This window comes from Carassius gibelio, chromosome B13 (genome assembly GCF_023724105.1).
Source record: "Carassius gibelio isolate Cgi1373 ecotype wild population from Czech Republic chromosome B13, carGib1.2-hapl.c, whole genome shotgun sequence".
Taxonomy (NCBI): Eukaryota; Metazoa; Chordata; class Actinopteri; order Cypriniformes; family Cyprinidae; genus Carassius; species Carassius gibelio.
The window spans coordinates 7,934,578-7,952,434 of NC_068408.1; the positions used below are offsets into that span (position 1 = coordinate 7,934,578).

At 35.7% G+C, this 17,857-nt stretch overlaps 1 pseudogene; it reads left to right on the forward strand.

Annotated features, from left to right (window-relative positions):
* LOC127970451 (protein eyes shut homolog) overlaps nt 1–17,857 on the forward strand; it is a 189,894-nt pseudogene that overhangs the window by 70,244 nt on the left and 101,793 nt on the right.

Below are 17,857 nucleotides of genomic sequence, written 5' to 3' on the forward strand. Positions count from 1 at the left end.
ATACAGAATGATTTTTTTTTTATTATTATCTTTTTTTTTTTTTTTTTTTTTGAGGGTTAGGTGCAGGGTTGGTGAAGGCCGATAGAATATACAGTTTGTACAGTATAAAAACCATTAAGCCTATGGGATGTCCCCACTTTTCACAAAAACAAACGTGTGTGTGTGTGTGTGTGAAAAGTGACGAAGTGACGTGACATTCAGCCAAGTATGGTGACCCAAACCCAGAATTTGTGCTCTGCATTTAACCCATCCGAAGTGCACACACACAGAGCAGTGAACACACACTGTGAACACACACCCGGAGCAGTGGGCAGCCATTTATGATGCGCCGCCCGGGGAGCAGTTGGGGGTTCAGTGCCTTGCTCAAGGGCACCTAAGTCATGGTATTGAAGGTGGAGAGAGAACTGTACATGCACTCCCCCACCCACAATTCCTGCCGGCCTGAGACTCGAACTCACAACCTTTTGATTGCAAGTCTGACTCTCTAACCATTAGGCCACCATTAGCCCACGACTCTCTAACCATTAGGCCACGAATATAAGTGTGTGTGTGTTTGTGTACTTGTTTTTCCATTCTGGTGGGGACTTAAACCTGAATACACACAGACTCATGGGGACTCGTGTCACGGTGGGGACCTAAATTGAGGTCCCCACGGGTAAACAAGCTAATAAATTACACAGAATGAAGTTTCTTGAAAATCTAAAAATGCAGAAGGTTTCCTGTGAGGGTTAGGTTTAGGTGTAGGGTTGGTGCAGGGCGATAGAAAATACGGTCTGTACAGTATAAAAACCATTACACCTATGGAGAGTCCCCACAAGGATAGCTGACCAGACATGTGTGTGTGTGTGTGTGTGTGTGTGTGTGTGTGTGTGTGTGTGTGTGTGTGTTGTATGTATATATACCTGTAGTTCCCTCACAAACCTCCGGGGTTCCATAAACCCCCATTTAGCAAACCATGCATTATGTATGAAGAAAGCAGCACTAAGTTTAACAACCTATTCTCTCGTCACGCAGAGACAGACTGCACTTTCAAAAACGTGTGAGATAATGAATTGCAGATGGCAGGTAAAACAAATGAATCAATCAATGCAGCACAGCAGGAGGAGGTTTCTCTCAATCGGTGACTCTCTTGAGAGAAAAGCTCCTGCTTCTGTTTCACCTAATGTGCCCTCTTGCTAAGGGCAGCGAAGGGAGGAAACAGAGCGAAGGCAGGAAAGAAAATAGACTGAAAGTAGAGAGCAAGAGAATAGAGGATGGGTTTAAGACAGGGATTGGCAGCACGGCTGTAAGATCACTGCCACCAAGTGGAATGCAGATACCTCCAGCACTGTCTGGGATTCACTCTGGTAAATATAATCCCAGCTCACTGCTCTAACCTCCCAGTGTCCTACTTCCAGCTGTCTGGGATTTAATGCTTCTCAGACCAGTAGTGCAATTAACCTATAAATCCCCTCAGCTGTCCAGAAATCTCCCAACACTGATTCCATTTTGACTATGAATAACAAAATAAAGTAAAACCGTGTTTTGTTTTTAGTTTGCATAACTTTTTGGAGATTTGTGGCTTATAGCATTGCTGGTGTAGTTCTAAAACTAGACTGTACTAATATACAGATTTCATTTTTGTGACCTGAACTAAAACTTATTTGATATGTTCTGGCCTAACTTCCTGTCTTGACAGGAAATAAATCAAATAGACAAAAAAAAAATACATATCAAGCCATTTTTAAAGTGGCTTTTAAAATTTAAACATGAACTTGGCATTTAAGTTGTTTTCTTATATTTTGTGTAAATAGTGTACTTTATTTCATGCGCTGCCACGTTTTTATTGTGAAAATGATGAAAGAATATAAAAATATGCCCACTATGAGTATAATTTGCATTTCTACAATATAATTATGACTCATTGCTCATTTTCTTTTAATAACACCTGTAGGAATATCATGTCTGGCCTCTTTAAAATAGCTATTGTGTGTGGGGTTTTTTTTCCGTCTGAAATTAAGTAGAAGGTTTAATTTATAAGAGTTTAGTTCATGGCACACAATGTAATCCTGGTCTAAAATGAACAAAAAGGGATTTTCAGAGACGTATGACATTCATTAGTGAAAAGCACCACAGGGCTAAGCCAAATCGGAGTCTGCCCCTGAGGGAATTTGCTTTTATGCTACAAGGTCACTGTGTGCTAGGAGTGTCAGTTGGTCTGTACGTGAACGAATATTTTAATAGTACAATATTATTTTCCTCAGTAATTTCACACAATGGAATTCCAAAGGATTTCAAGACTTCAAATGTAATATATATAGAGAGAGAGAGAGAGAGAGAAACAAAAAATATAAAATGGTAAGCTGTGAATTTCCAAAATGAAACAACTTATTTTTGAGATTGACTCTTATCTCTATTTCAAATAAATGCTGTTCTTAAAAAAAAAAAATGTATATACATATATATATATATATATATATATATATATATATATATATATATATATATATATCCCACTAGACAGTTACCATGAGTTGAATCTCAATGCTTTCTCACAGAATGATAAAGGAATATGCTTCTAAAGTGATGCTTCTTGTGCACTGCACTCAACTGTTTCTGAAATGGAGCTTTGTGTTCGTGTATACTACCTCTTTCATTTGGCACACATCCAAATATTCCATAATATTTCCATATTGCAATGTAATGTATCTGAATGCTAAACAATTTTTTATTATGTAAATTATAGGCTTTGTACTTCAGTTCCAACGGTGACACAGAGGCAGGTGGGCTGAAGTTTGGTTCACTGTATTTTATTTTGATGAAGTACCAACTGCGCTGTCAAGTTAGCAATGCTGAAACTGATAACTGTTTGCTTACACCAGCAGAATCAACTTTTAACACTTATTGTCTTATTAATGCATCACTGTATTCACCTTTATTTCCATGGCAACAATGGTGCCGCCATTGCATTAGTCTTACTTCCGGCTTAGAGGAACCTATCTAAGCTAGTGGCTAGATAACAGCACAACAGAACGATGTCCCAGTAAAAAAGTCTCGCCGGGTGCTAAAAAGATGGTCAATTTCAGGTAAGCTAACATTAACTTAGCTAGCTATGTGCTTGTTCCCCTAACATTAGATTTATGAAGTTCGTTCTATGAATACATTTAAGATCAGTAACAAAGTACAACAAATTTAGCATGATTACCATTTAGCACCTATTTATTTAAAATATAAGAATAATTACGATAGTACAAGATAACAATAATTATGCACACCTGATTATAAGGCGTTTTTCACTTCCAAGTTCCAGCCTCCTCTTTTTATAATATGTAATTTATAAATGTTCACTTACCTTACTCCACTGTACTCCACTGGGGTTGGACTCCCAATCGAAGGGTTGTGAGTTCTAGTCTCGGGCCGGACGGAATTGTGGGTGGGGGGAGTGCATGTACAGTTCTCTCTCCACCTTCAATACCACGACTTAGAGCACAAATTCTGAGTATGGGTCACCATACTTGGCTGAATGTCACTTCACTTTCACTTTCACTTCACTTTACAATCAAGAGATTAGACAAGATACTTAGTCTGCAGATGGTCATCAGGTCAGCAGCTGTGTATGTCACAAACAAGTTAATATACTTAGGTTTTTATGTTAACAACACAATCGCCTCAAGATATTATCACAAATAATAAATAATGATGTGTGTGATAGTCTTACCTTCCCTAATATTGAGGCTGCATGACTACACAACCTTCACAAAACCAGCGATACACCGATCCCTGCTTACTAACCAGCATGCGTGCTGAGTGGCTGGGGAGCACATTTGCTTTTAAAAAGACAAAATCACCCTCGCTGTGTAACAGTACACGACCCACTTTCCCACTGTGTAAATAATGGTAGGCCTCGGTACTTTTATCATTTTTCATTGCTGCTCCATCAACTCCTTCTGACAGGACGAAGTAGTTAAATATATTAAACTCAGATTATATGTAGACTACGTTACATGTAAAAAAAAATTTTTACCTTGTTTATCTGTAAACTAAATCAAATATATTTCAAGAAATTATTCCTTATATATATATATATATATATATATATATATATATATATATATATATATATATATATATATATATATATATATATATATATATATATATATATATACATGTACTGTATGTAGGCTACTGCAGATTATAAGTATGTAGCAGAATTCAAAAATATTTAGTATTTTTACATCTAGGTGGGGAAAAAACTTATTTGTACTACTGTCTGTTCAAAATAAATGAAAAGAAACCGAGCATAGTAGATTTTTATTTTATTTTTTTCTGTTGTACCGAAATCATATTGAACCGTGACCATCTGACAGATAGCCAGAGCCCACCACGACCGTCGAGCCATCGCTAGAGAGAGTGGAAGAGCTGAGGATCGCCACGGAGCCATAGGCCATGACGTCAGTCCAGGTGTGTGAGCCAGCAACACCGCCTGCCATGAGGGAGAAATCCACAGCCGCTGTGAGAAGGTCACGCCCCTGGACTCCTTATGTTGCGTTTTCCCTCCATGTGTTCCATGTCCCATGTTGATTGTATCATTCCTAGCACCTGTGTTTTTTCCCAATCATCCTGTGTTTATAAGCCCATGTCCATTCAGTTCATGCTTGTCGGAGATTGGACATCTACCTTTGTTTTTCCTGTGCTCCTCTCCAGATTATTAAAATAAAAGAAGATTGTTCTGTGCATTCCTGGTTTCCTTGCTCCTTGCTCCTTGACTTTAGGCAAAGTGTGACAGTTTCCTTGTGAAAGTCAAACTACTTTGTTTGGCCTTCCAAAAGAGGACACAACTAGAAATCAGTGGTTAAGTTGTATTTACAACACTGTTCCAGAACAGTCAACCCAAATATTCAGATATGTGCAGTGCATTTTATGGAGAACTGTTCCCTGATCCTGGGAGAGAAGACTACAAAGCCAGCTGTTCTGACTCACAGTATATAAGCATGTTTACTCTACATATTTAAAGGATTTGCCACTGACAATTCAAATGTGAGTTTTGAGCAGTGTAGAGTAGCGCTTGTTGTTTGTCGTTTCTCCGATCAAAAATGCAAACATGGTTTTATGTTTACGCAGTGTGATGCAACGCATAAAAAAATCAGTATAAGTCAGCGGTTCTCAATGCTAGTCCTCGCGCTACCCTGCTCTGCACATTTTGTATGGCTGCATCAGAAAACTTAGGCATTGACTTGCTGCCTCGTTGTCATATGAGGCAATGACTTTGCAGGCAGAGTTTTTGCACAAAGTCACCTCATGAAACTGATTTAGGACAGACTTCTGAGGCAGCATAACGGTTTAATGATCTACAACAAAATAGAGTTTTTGTGCTAACTAAACAAATATTTCATTACTATAATACTTAATTTCTCTATATACTGTAACTAACATCATAAGTGCAAAAAGTTAGTCAGAAGTATACATTTACACACAAACTGACCACCAAACGCCACTTTCAGACGCCATCTTTTTTTAGCTCAACCATCACGGAATGAATGAAATCAACCATCACAGAAAGGAAAATGAATGGTCTGGTTTCTTAAACTTTCACTTTGGAGCAAAAATCTGGCTTTAAACGTCACAAGATTTGACATTTATTGTGATAATTATTGAATAAATTAATAAATTACATTTTAAAATATATTAAAATAGAAAATTTGTTTAATTTCGAATATTAGTTCATAATATTATTGTTTTTACTATCATTTTGAGCAAATTAATGCAGCCTTGGTGAGCAAAAGACTTCCTTCAAAAACATAAAAACAAATCTTTCCTTTTGAATGGTTTAGCGTGTGTGGAGTCTTTTATGATTCTCTTTTTAATGGTGCATTTCTTTTCTTTCATTTTGTTTTTTTTTTGTTTTTTTTATAGAACATATTACACTTTGGTCAGCATCCATGTTTGTTACTGAAAAGAGCAGCCAGAAAAAAAATAAATAAATATATATATATATATATATATATATATATATATATATATATATATATATATATATATATATATATATATATAATAAAAAACATCAAACAAGCTTGAAATTACATAAGCAAACAATGAACTCTCTTATCTGAAAAATACTTATTTTGCCATATAGGTGCAAGTGTCCTTTGGCTGGACAGGCCTGTATTGTGGAGAGGATGTGAAGGAATGTTCTTCCTCTCCCTGCCTGAACGGAGCACATTCTGTGGAGTCTGACATTCCAGGGGAGTTCTCCTGCACCTGCCCGCCCTTCTTTACTGGACCACTCTGTGAACAGGCCTACAACCCCTGCGACCTGCGGCATAACCCCTGCGGCATTGTGCCTGCTTACCCACCTGCTTAGTGAGATCCTTCATTCATAGGACTTTATTTTTACACTTCTGTAGCTTGTTTTAATTAATTTGCCTTCCACTGAGTTGGTTATTCTGGTAAAATCATACATTTCCTACTGATTGCATCTTTGAAAAGTTCTTATTTTAGTCCCTATTTAATGGGTTCCCATTGAAAACCTGCAAATATATATATATTTTTTATGTGTGACGACTTCTTATAGAAAAGTCATGTTTATAAGTGTTCAATTGTGTAGTTAAAATTATTTTTTCTATTTTTGTTTGGGAAAAAAAAACAATAACTATTGCTGAATATTGCTCTATAGTGTTTAAGGTATTGATCTTAGGTAGAATAAAATGACAGTATCAGTCCCTCTATTGCGGTTCTTGTTCAAGGACATTGATGTATCACATGGAGAAAGACATTTGTTTGCAACCCATCCATACTTGCAAAAAAAAAAAATGAACAGATTCTTCTAAATGGCCATCAAAGCAGAAAGTTGCTTTTTGCTGCCAGATGGTGTACTTACGGCATCTCTCTGCAAGATCTAATGGGGTCATGTCCCAACAAAACCTTGACTCCTTGGCCTCATTGGAGACATTTTGTACACTTACTGTATAATTATGGTTATTTAATTCTATTATTATTTCATACGTTTGGTACAATGCATAGATTTGGAAATTCAGGCAGCAATTTATATAAAATGATTTCTGTTTTCCATGAGTAAGTCATGCTTTAAGGTCTGCTTTTGGGGTTAATCTTTTTGTAACTGTAAAGTGAATTTGAAGTAAAAGGTACTGAGCAGACAGTAGATGTCACAAATATGTAAATGTGCACGAAGGCATGTGATATCACAACCATATTGTGAGATTTTTTTTTATTAGCCTTGAGCCAATTTTGCAGCTTGATTTCAATAGATGGTCTTTTTGAATAAGGAAACAAACTACGGCATCTGAATATTGCAGTGTGTTCGTAGTGTATCCTTTCTATTTAATGGCATCAAGGAAATGTTTTTTTTTTTTTTTTTTTTTTGAATAAACCTGTTTAACGTGCTTTAAGTAAACATCTGAATGTTAGTTCAGATAAATGATATTTAATAGACAGGCATGTTTATATTATTTCTTATTTACAATAATTTCAAATGCATATCTAATATCTCACTTGAATTGCCAAGCGTTACATTCAACTAACCTTCAAATCTGCCAAATACTCCACATTCCTGCACTCATAGATGGAAAGAGTGGCTCATGAGAGGAAACTGTGGCTCTCTGGATATGCATGACTTTCTAGTTTTGTTCTGCCAGCTCTCCCCTGCAGTATTTGTCCATTGATGTCTTCAGCATGGGAGAGAATTATTAAGGATCACACAGTGATTTGAAGCCATTGTAACTGCTTGAATCGTACTTTCTTTCTTGTTAAACGGTGTCTTACCCTTCCAATGATTTTGCAATTTTCTTTGCTTTCCCATTTCTGACTTTGTCTGCAGAGACAAGAACAGACCCTATCACTTCTGCCAAAGAACAAGTTCCAAGTGTTTCATTAAATTTTGGCTGCAGGTCTCCATCAAAGGAAGACGAGCGAGTCCCGTCTGATGAATGCACAGAACAGGGGGTGCAAAAGAGGTTTCTGCTCAATCTCTTTAATCACAGTAAAGCATACTCGCATGCGCACATAGACACGCTCGTCTGTCATTTGAAATCCTCCTGATATTATTATGCTCATTGAGACCAGATCACTTACTCTTAATACATGTCTGCTGCGTTTCAGGCACAGATTGCTCTAACTTGAAATTTTGCACATTTGTATTCAGTTGATCACTCCACAGTTTCACAGGGATCTGATGCGTCCCCGTAGCGATTCAGAAGCTATTACTCATTCAACAGCAGTGTATACCACAGTACAGCTGTATAATGCAGAGGTCTGTCCCACTGTGTGGTTACAAGGGATGAATGCTCGGAAGTCACAACAACCACAGCAACTTTTTCAGCACTATAATTAGAGACAATGTCAGTACTTTCTGGTCAAAGCGGCTGTCATTGTATCTGGTTGTAAATGTATGAATTATAAAAAGATCTTGACTACCTGAAGATAATTAAAGAGCTGGGCAAACGAATAGGTGGAGTACCGTATGTAGTCAGTAAATCACATCACAACCTTGATACAAGTATTCTATTCTATTAATATTGTGTCTAATATAAAGCTTGTTAAGTGCACTGAGGTAGACTAACGGACTTGTCACAGCACTTATGTATTGTTGCACATTTGTTGGTTTGACTATTTCTGTTTATTGTCATTTGTACAGTAAGTCACTTCGGATAAAAGCATCTGCTAAATGATTAAATGAACACTGAAGTAAAATAATTAATTACTGTTCTGCCTCATGGCAGTTTTATTGGCAAAGGCCCTGTATTGATTATAGTGTACACATAATACTTTTAAATGTTTCTGAAAGATTCTTATGCTGCAAAATCTTTTAAATTTAACATAATATAAGAAATAATTCTGAAACATTGTGATGCTGAAGAAAATGAAGCTGTGCACTCACAAGAATAAATTACATTTTTATAATATATATTTAAATAGAAAACAATTAATTTGGTGCCGATTGCCTTGTGTGCACTGCACCGACTTAACAGCTCCAATGTAATTCCAATGGGCGTCCCGAGTACGAATCCCAACTTGAGGGCCTTTTCCCGATTCTGGTCCCTATCTCTCTCCCACTTCACTTCCTATCAGCTCTGATCTGTCCTATTCTAATAAAGGCAAAAATGCAAAAAAAAAAAAAATAAATCTTAAAAAAGATAGAAATGGTTATTTTAAATTGTAATAATATTATACAGTATAACTGTTTGTATTATATTTGTTCAAATAAACACAGCCTTGGTGAGCTTAAGATAAAATAAAAAATCATACTTTTGGCTGGCTATAAATAATATTTTTGTTGGTATATTACTCAATTTCAAGTGTTATTCAAAGGGTGTGTGTGTGTGTTTATCTTTCCTCTCCATGAAAAAATGTATGCAACCTATTGTTAAGACTTCTTTTTAGTAGTTGTTGAAACCGTATGAATCAGCTATGTAAATGCTGGCTGTACACAGCACAGAAGCGAAACCCCACCTATTCCCATCATCCCACCCTGAGCGCTCTGCTGAATTTATCTGTCAGACTTAACAAAATACGCATCCCTAGTGGCTACCCTAAAGTCCTTTACCCTTCTGCTGTATGAAATGATGCAATGAAAAAGTCTGACTCATCACTTTTAACAATCCGCCGAGAGAAAAGACCATGTTACGGCATGACTCTTAAATGAGATGATCGTGCGCATGCCTCCATCTAGATTGCATCTGGTTGTTTTGAACTCTGATGTGACCAAAAGCTTTTTTCCTTGTTATACATCTGACCCCCTTCGATGGCACCTGCTTGACCTGCGAAACGCAATCAAACCCGCCTGGCATCTGTTCTTTCACTGTGGGCATCCTAAACGAATGAAGTCTGTGGGATATGAGAGGCCAGAGGCCAGTCAGTGAATGAGTTGTTTGTATGACGGTGTTGTAAAGGTATCAGGGAGGAAATGAAAAGAATGTTGGCGAGGGATAAAAATAGAGTGCTTTGGCAATCCGAGGATTTCTTTTCTGAGAGAAATAGGAAATTAGCATCCACTGCTGCATGCATTACTGAGCTAGAGATGTGCGTAGGCTCACATGCCACCTCCTTTTCTCTTTATTTATTTCTTTCTTTCTTTCTCTATCTCTCTCACTCTCTTTCTCTCTCTCTCGTTCTACACACACTCTGACTCACAGCCGTTCTCAGCCCACACTTCATATCTTAGTACATGGGTGAGCTGGCAGAAACACTGTGTTTTATTGCACAACCCATGGATTGAAACCCAGCTAGCATTCCCACAAAAATCACTTATACCCCAAAGCTGCTGTATTTTGCCCTTTTTTGTAGTGTTCCTTCTATCTTTTGCAGACTTGTTCATCAAAAAAAAAAAATCTGTCAGTTTGCTCACCTTCATGTCGCTCTAAACCTGTAAGCTGTTTTTCTTCTGTAAAGCACAAAAGGAGAATTCTTCATTTACCTGTTTTGTAAAGGTGAGCTTATAGTGACCACATCCAGTCCAAATAGGACAAAAAAAATATTATATTATATTATATTATATTATATTATATTATATTATATTATATTATATTATATTATATTATATTAATAATAAATTATATAAAAATAAATATAAATTATGTATTCTCTGTTGCAAACATTTGCTCTAACATATTCAAATATTCAAAAAAAAAAAAAAACAGACATTCTCTAAATGGTATTGTACAGTATGCATTCAAGGGATTTGGAATACAGCATACACAGGTCATATAACAGTTATTTTTGTTTAAGTGTATTGTTCAAAATCTTTTCTTTTTGTACCACTAAAAAAAAAAAAGCATACTGGTTTGGAACTTCACAATGGTGAGCAAATTTTTGTATTTTGTTTTTATGCAAACCTTTAAATTTGACTTTTTGCACATTCTAAAGCAGAAGGGTCCGAAAGGTTAGGAGAATGTGATAAAACCCACTTCTCACTGACTCTCCCCCAGCATTCATACAGCAGTGTTATTCGTATGACCTGTTGGTAAATTCAACACTGTGTCCTTGCTTTGATGTATTCTTATTTACAGCTTAAAATACATTACTCTTAAACTAATCTTGTTGGTTGACATGAATATGTGACACGGTAATGAACCAAGGCCCCAGCTGAGGCAGGGAGATAGGAGACGACAGGAAACAGCACATATCTTTCCATGCAAATGATGTTTTCATGCAACATTTATTTGGATACAGGCGCTGAGCCACAAGATCACACCCTGCCTCTTGTTCGGCTGAGCAGGCACAAACCTTTTGTGTTTACACAGCAATTTGCTTTTAAATAGTTGTACAGCAAGAGCAAGACCGGCTGGCTGTAACACCCCTCACCTGAGGGCACATGGCTGTGAATGATGAGAGAGAGTACAGCAAGTCACTAAGCAGTCAGAACAGCTTGCATGAGTGATGTTGTGATGATGAGGGACATGAGAAGAGACACATTAGTTTTGCTTCGGTATGTTTGATTCCCATCCCTTGTCATTTCAAAGGCTCCCGTTATTTCTGCTGACATGCACAGTACCAATCAAAAGTTTGGAGACACGTAGACTCACCAGACAATTGTTTGTTCAAAATATTTATACTGTTTCACATTTTAGATCCATTTGTATACAAAGAGAAGTTGTAAAAGGTTCAACAGTATTAATATTTGTCAACTAAAACCATATTAAGCAACTTCTTCCAGAGTGGATGTGAGTTCTTATTAGAGTGTTATTTAATTATTATTATTATTATTATTTTACCTTAATACCAATTTTCCCGCTAGTTTGCAGTTTATTTTGCATGTTTTATTTTGTTTTGTTTTTTAATTTTAATAACATAATTTAATTTGATTTTTATTATTATTATTATTATTATTACAGATTTAAATGTTCTTATTCACTTACATTGATAAAATATAACATTTGTATATAGTGTATTCTGATTAGTCTTTTTATTGGGATTTGGTATTTTCTTGCTTAATTTTTACATTTAAATGTAATTAAAAAAAAGTCATTTTATTTTAAAATATATTTTTAAAAAAGATTACAGACTTAGATTTTTTTATTTACTTTGTTAAAACATACATTGGTATTTGCTTTCTTAGATTTTATTCTATTCTGTTTTATTTTGTATTTTATTTGTAAATTTAAGTAAAATTATGTCAAATTTGCTTACAGAATATTAGTCTTCTTTTTGTTTTAATTGTTTTGTTTAGTTTTTTTGTTTTTTTTTTGATAATTTTTTATACAATTTTATTTATTTTATTTCCTTTGAAAATGTAAGGTTATTTGGCTTTATTTTTTATTTATTTATTTATTTTTTCAAGAATTTTGGCTGGTACTGTTTCTGTTAACAAATGGCATTTAAAACTGTAAAGATGCCTTTCTTTCACATTTTGTTTCTTGATTAAGTGGGCCTCCAAAGACAATGATCAAGCCCTGCACACCCTGTATACACTATATACAGCATAGTAATCGTTCCTTCTCTGTGCATCAATTCAATTTGCAGTTGGTGGTAAAGATTTGGGGCAAACTCTCAGAGGTATCCCACATTTAGAACAAAAGCTTTTCATTTTCTGGCATGTTTCTTGCTTCCCTTTTTGCTCCCTCTTTTCATTTCATCCCTACCTACACAACATTCTGCACTCCTGTCTGCACTCAATTGAGATTGTATCCCATTCTAACCAGTCAGTAAACGGCTTTCCTCTGCAGTTGGCCTTATCTTTCCTATTGCATGATTGGATCTCTGCACCTATATTGCAATGTATTGCAAAAAGTATGTATGTATGTGTGCTGTACACATGCGGTTGCAAGTCCTCCCTTTTGTTATTTTTATATTTGTGTGACCAGGTAATTTCAATAGGAAGTGGTCTCTGTTATCAATGTGAATGTGGCGAAGTGAAATTCTGTGAAGAATGAAATAGAAGTTATGACTTCATTCTTCATAATTGGATGGCAGCATTGAATTTATGAGTTGTCCTGAACAACCTCAGACACAAAAAGAGACTGTGGGTTGTTCATCACATAGGAAATGTGAGTAACAGGCCGTCTGCATACCAAACAATAGCATTCAGTGCAGAAATGTCTCTATCAGTACGAGCTCTCAAGTCATTCAGGATGGTCTCATCTTATTGACCTTGATTCAACAATGGAACTGTCTGCCTTTCATGGGTGCATTACATTAAAGCTGTGTGAAACGATAGCTTTATGCTTAATAAACATTAGAATAGCTGCAAGCTGGGGTTTCTAAAGAATCTGCTGCCCGTGAAGGCAGATGAATTTATGTAATAAATTCATTCCAGCAGAGCATTATCCTGCTGTATATATGGCTGCTATGAATCATGTATGTTAAGTAAGCATGCTACATGTAGGACACCAGTGCAAAAGGTCTGGGAATTTGGTATCCATTATTGAGAAAGGTAGACCTGAGAAATGGCACTGAATGAATAACCTTTTTCTGTGAGCCGGCACATTTTGCTCTGTTCCAAACCTAGTGAGACATCTACTTAGGCAACATATTAATATTACATAGGCAACTTAATTATATTGTCTCCTAAGTTTCCTAGCCATTGCATGTATCTTTCATAGGAAAGACAATCCCAAAATGCAGTGCAGTGCAATGCAAAAAAAAAAAAAAAAAATGCATGTTTTGTTTGTTGGAGCATTATAGTGTTAGCCTAGCAATATACAAATGTGAAACTACATTCTCAGAAAAAAAAGTGCAATAATTGTATACTTTTATAGGTACAACAGCTTGTCAGTGGGACTGTTTGTATCTTATTTGCCCCTTAATGGTTAATAGCAGCAGCTTTAGATTAAATTTAACTACTCGAAGGGGGCCATTTACTAATTCTGCTGTACTACTTCTCCATTGATTATCTATATAAAAATACGTTAGACCAGTGGTTCTCAACCTTTTTTAACCCAAGGCCCCCTCCTCACCAGATCAATACAGTTATAAATCATGCTAGAAACATGGTTGTGACATGCTTGTAACTTGCCATCAAACTTAAAACTTTTTAAACTTTTCAAACTTTTTGAAACTCTCTAGTCAAGCTGCTTAAAACTTTCAGACTAGGCTTTCTCAAGCCAACCTAAAGTTTGTCTTAATCAACTTTTTTGTCTAGTTAAATACTAAAATACAAATGAAAAATAAAAACATTCTGTATCTGTGGAAACTCAGTTATCTGAAGGTGGGTCGACATCATTAGCAGTGGCTTGCATGGGGGGATTTTGAAGTTATTTTGAAGAATCTGAATAACCAAACAGTTGCTGGTTCACATTGACTTAGTAGGGGGAAAAATACTATGGAAGTCACTGTGAACCAGCAACTGTTTGGTTTTCAACCTACTTCAAAACAGAATTTATGTTTAACAGAAGAAGGAAACTCATTCAGGTTTACTTTTGAGTGGATACATGAAGGTATAAAAATAAAAAAATAAAAAACCTATTTAAAATTATGGGTGACTTATTCCTTTAATGTTAAAACATCAAAATTCAATTATCAAAGTCAATCATTCCTTATTTGTTCATAACATTTTTTGAATGCTCCTGCTAAATACTGTTAATTTTATTTGTATATTACAGTATGTGTATTTGTAATGTGAATCTTTGTTCAATTTTTTTTATATACCTAAGATAAATAATGACAAAGATTTTTATCTTCTCCCACTCTGGCCTAAATTTATGCCATATACTTTTTTATATTTTGTTACCTTAAAGTAGCAAGTTTTATCTTTATAATAGGGAAATTAGTTTGGCTGTAATACTCAAACAGATGGCAAAATAGAAAAACCAACCTGACAAAGAATTGTTGTAAAATCATGATATTAAAAAAAAAAAAAAAAAAAAACAATAATTGTGAAATGTTTGCCATATCGCCCACCCGAACAAACCAATACACCCTACCCACCCTGCCAACAACCGTTCACTTGTTTGTCCATCAAAACTTTACTAGAGTGACAGTGGTTTGCATTATCCAACTAAAGCTGTACAGTATTATAGTAGTTTTGTAAGGTGTTTTGAGCTGCCATTCATTCAGTGTGTGTGTGTGTGTGGGTGGGGGCGGGGGGGGGGTCCTGATAGTGTATTAAAATCAAAATTGTGAATCGAGAGTGACTTGGTGTTTAGTGCTATTTGTGTCACACAGGGAGTTCATTGAAAGAATTTCCAAATGTGTCACTTATGAGGTTGCATTTCAGTTAGCATGCTGCCTTAGAATACAGCTATTGAACTAATCCAGTCTCAAATTCACAGCTAATAGTTCATAACTACAGGCTAAGGAAGAAAATATAACGGCCCCTTACAAAGAACTAGAGCCTACTTCAGAAACTGTGAACAATGCAGAGGTTAAGTAGAGTTTCTTTAAGTCAAACAAGTATCCTTTAATTAAATTCAGATAAATAAATTGTGTGTGTATGTGTTTCATCACAATTAGCCTTTGAGCTGGAATCTCTCATTTTCTGCATCCTGCTTTGTGTATATTCACTGGTTATTATAAATATTTAGCTTTAGCCCTATTTTGCTCATGTCTTTCAGATTGATGATCATGGGCCAAGGCTAATTACCAGAATGCTGTTGCTTTAAGACTGCATTCATAAATCTTAGTTATTTATAAAGATTGTTAATAATAGAATTGACTGTAGTTCACCTTGATAAATTCATCAAGCAAGTTAATGACTCTGGTTTAAAGTTGAAAATATTTGCTTGTTTGTGCTTGGTGCAACACACGTTGACCAACGTAGTCCTGTAAAACTTAATTCATTAATTGTTTGATTGTTATATAGTAAATAAAAAGTAATTTCAATGTAAAAATATTCATTATTTTTCAATTTAAATTTTTATTAAATTTGCATGAAAATATAAATACGACAACAACTTGAACAAATTATTATTATTATTATTATTTTTTATGTACATGTATACTCTTAATGCAGATTTTATTTGTTTTCAGACTAACAGTGAACTTGTCGGTATTGATATGGCTAAATTTCAAACTAGTCTCATATTTACTTTGGAAGGATGAGTTGTCCCAGGGAATACCTACAAGGCTTTGTGGGGAGCTCAGAGGATGCTGGGAAAGAATGATGGAACATTTGTGCAAGCCACAGGTATCTTGCCCTGTGTTTTGACAATGAAGGAACTCCAGTCTCACTGTGTGTTCTTGCTGCAGATACATTAATGTTGACACTCCAAATTGTCCCTAGAGACATTGTGATTGACAGTTCATCATGGGCTGGTGCCAGCTGTATATAATCCAACAGATATTGTACTGTGCATCCATAGTGGCATAGACCCAATTCTCGATTGTGTTTGCTAGAATCTAATGGAAGGATGATATCTGGAATGAGATTGGGGGTTGATGCCAGTTCAAATCAGCCAACTCTGGAAATCATTGGAAAAACCTATACACTTCCAGTCAGAAATTGTGTATTGATAAGTTTACAGGAAGGTTTGTGCCCTCAACTCTCCTTTCTTAAAATTTTCAGCAAATATTTACTGTCAAATGTCTTTAAAAATGAATGATATTCTGTTTAGTTGCACTTGACCTCAACAAACCTTTAGTATATGCTTCTCACACTTGAGGGAATAATTCATGGCATGCATTAAATGCAGATAGAGTGTATACTCATTTGGCTTTCTATTGTTGCTGTTATGAGTCATCTCTAATGTGTGAAACCAGCCTGTGCTTTGAAACGCCTCGAAGGAGATAAGGTACAGTAGATGTTCTGCTGCATGTGTTAAAAAATAAAGTGTGCTTACTGGAACTGTAAATTTATTCGGTGGTGACTCAGAATGAAATCAAGCTTATTACGTTTCTGAAAACATGAGCAATGCTGGAGGTTTCTCTTTTGTCTTTCCACTGTTGCACAACATCTGCTCTCAACACTAAACCAATTAGACAATAAGCTCACAAGAATGCTAAAAGCAAGAAGGTCTGTGAAAGATTAAATTAAATGCGATAATTATCCGCATAAAAATTTTGTTTTAAAGAGTTATTAAATCATTTGGACAATGTTTGCCATTTAGAATTTGCTACTCGCTCAGTTTAGTAATTTAATTTAAATCCAAGTGAAATAGAAAATGTAGCATGAAGCAAATCCATTGCCAGAATTACCAAACAATAGCTATATTATAATATATTTATTTTAAATTATACTCTATAGTTAAAAGATGAAAAGCTAGTCATTTTTTTTTTTTATCCCCAAGAAATTATGGGACCTATTTTAGCGAGCTAAGCCCATGTAGATGGTCTAAATGAGTTGACCCTATTCTCTTAACGAGCAATGGGTGTTTTGGGGCGTAACGTGCAATAAACCTCATCTCCCATTCCCATTTAAGAGCCAGTTGTGCTCTTGACATGACGGATTTGATATTTACATGGCAAAATTTGCGAGCACAAAGACAGAACATGTGTGCACAAGCAATTAGGTAGCTTAATTCTGATATATGTGTGTACTATCCATTATGACATGTTGGCATTTTTATATTTATGTAGCCTACACAATAATATTGTTTTACACTGTAATCCTTTAATTTTTTATATTTTTGTTTGCTGCTGTGCTTCCCTGTGTATGTAATAAGCAGCGTGTACACTCGTTGTGGACCCGCCTATACTCTTTAAATAACAAAGACAAACAATGCGCCAGACTTTAGAACATGTTTGAGATAGTCTATAGTACAGTTTTTCAGTTCCTCAGAATAGCAACTCGCCAATAATGCACCTGAACACATCTCGTTTTCAGACAGGCATGCCCCTGAGCACACAAATGGGCTCAAATGCATTTGCTAATTTAAACAACATGGTGTTGGACCAGAAAATGAGAACTGAGTCGGGGTGAAACTAGCAAAAACACTTGCACCGTGCCTTGTGCCGCACTGCGATGGGTGTATGACAGAGCCCTAAA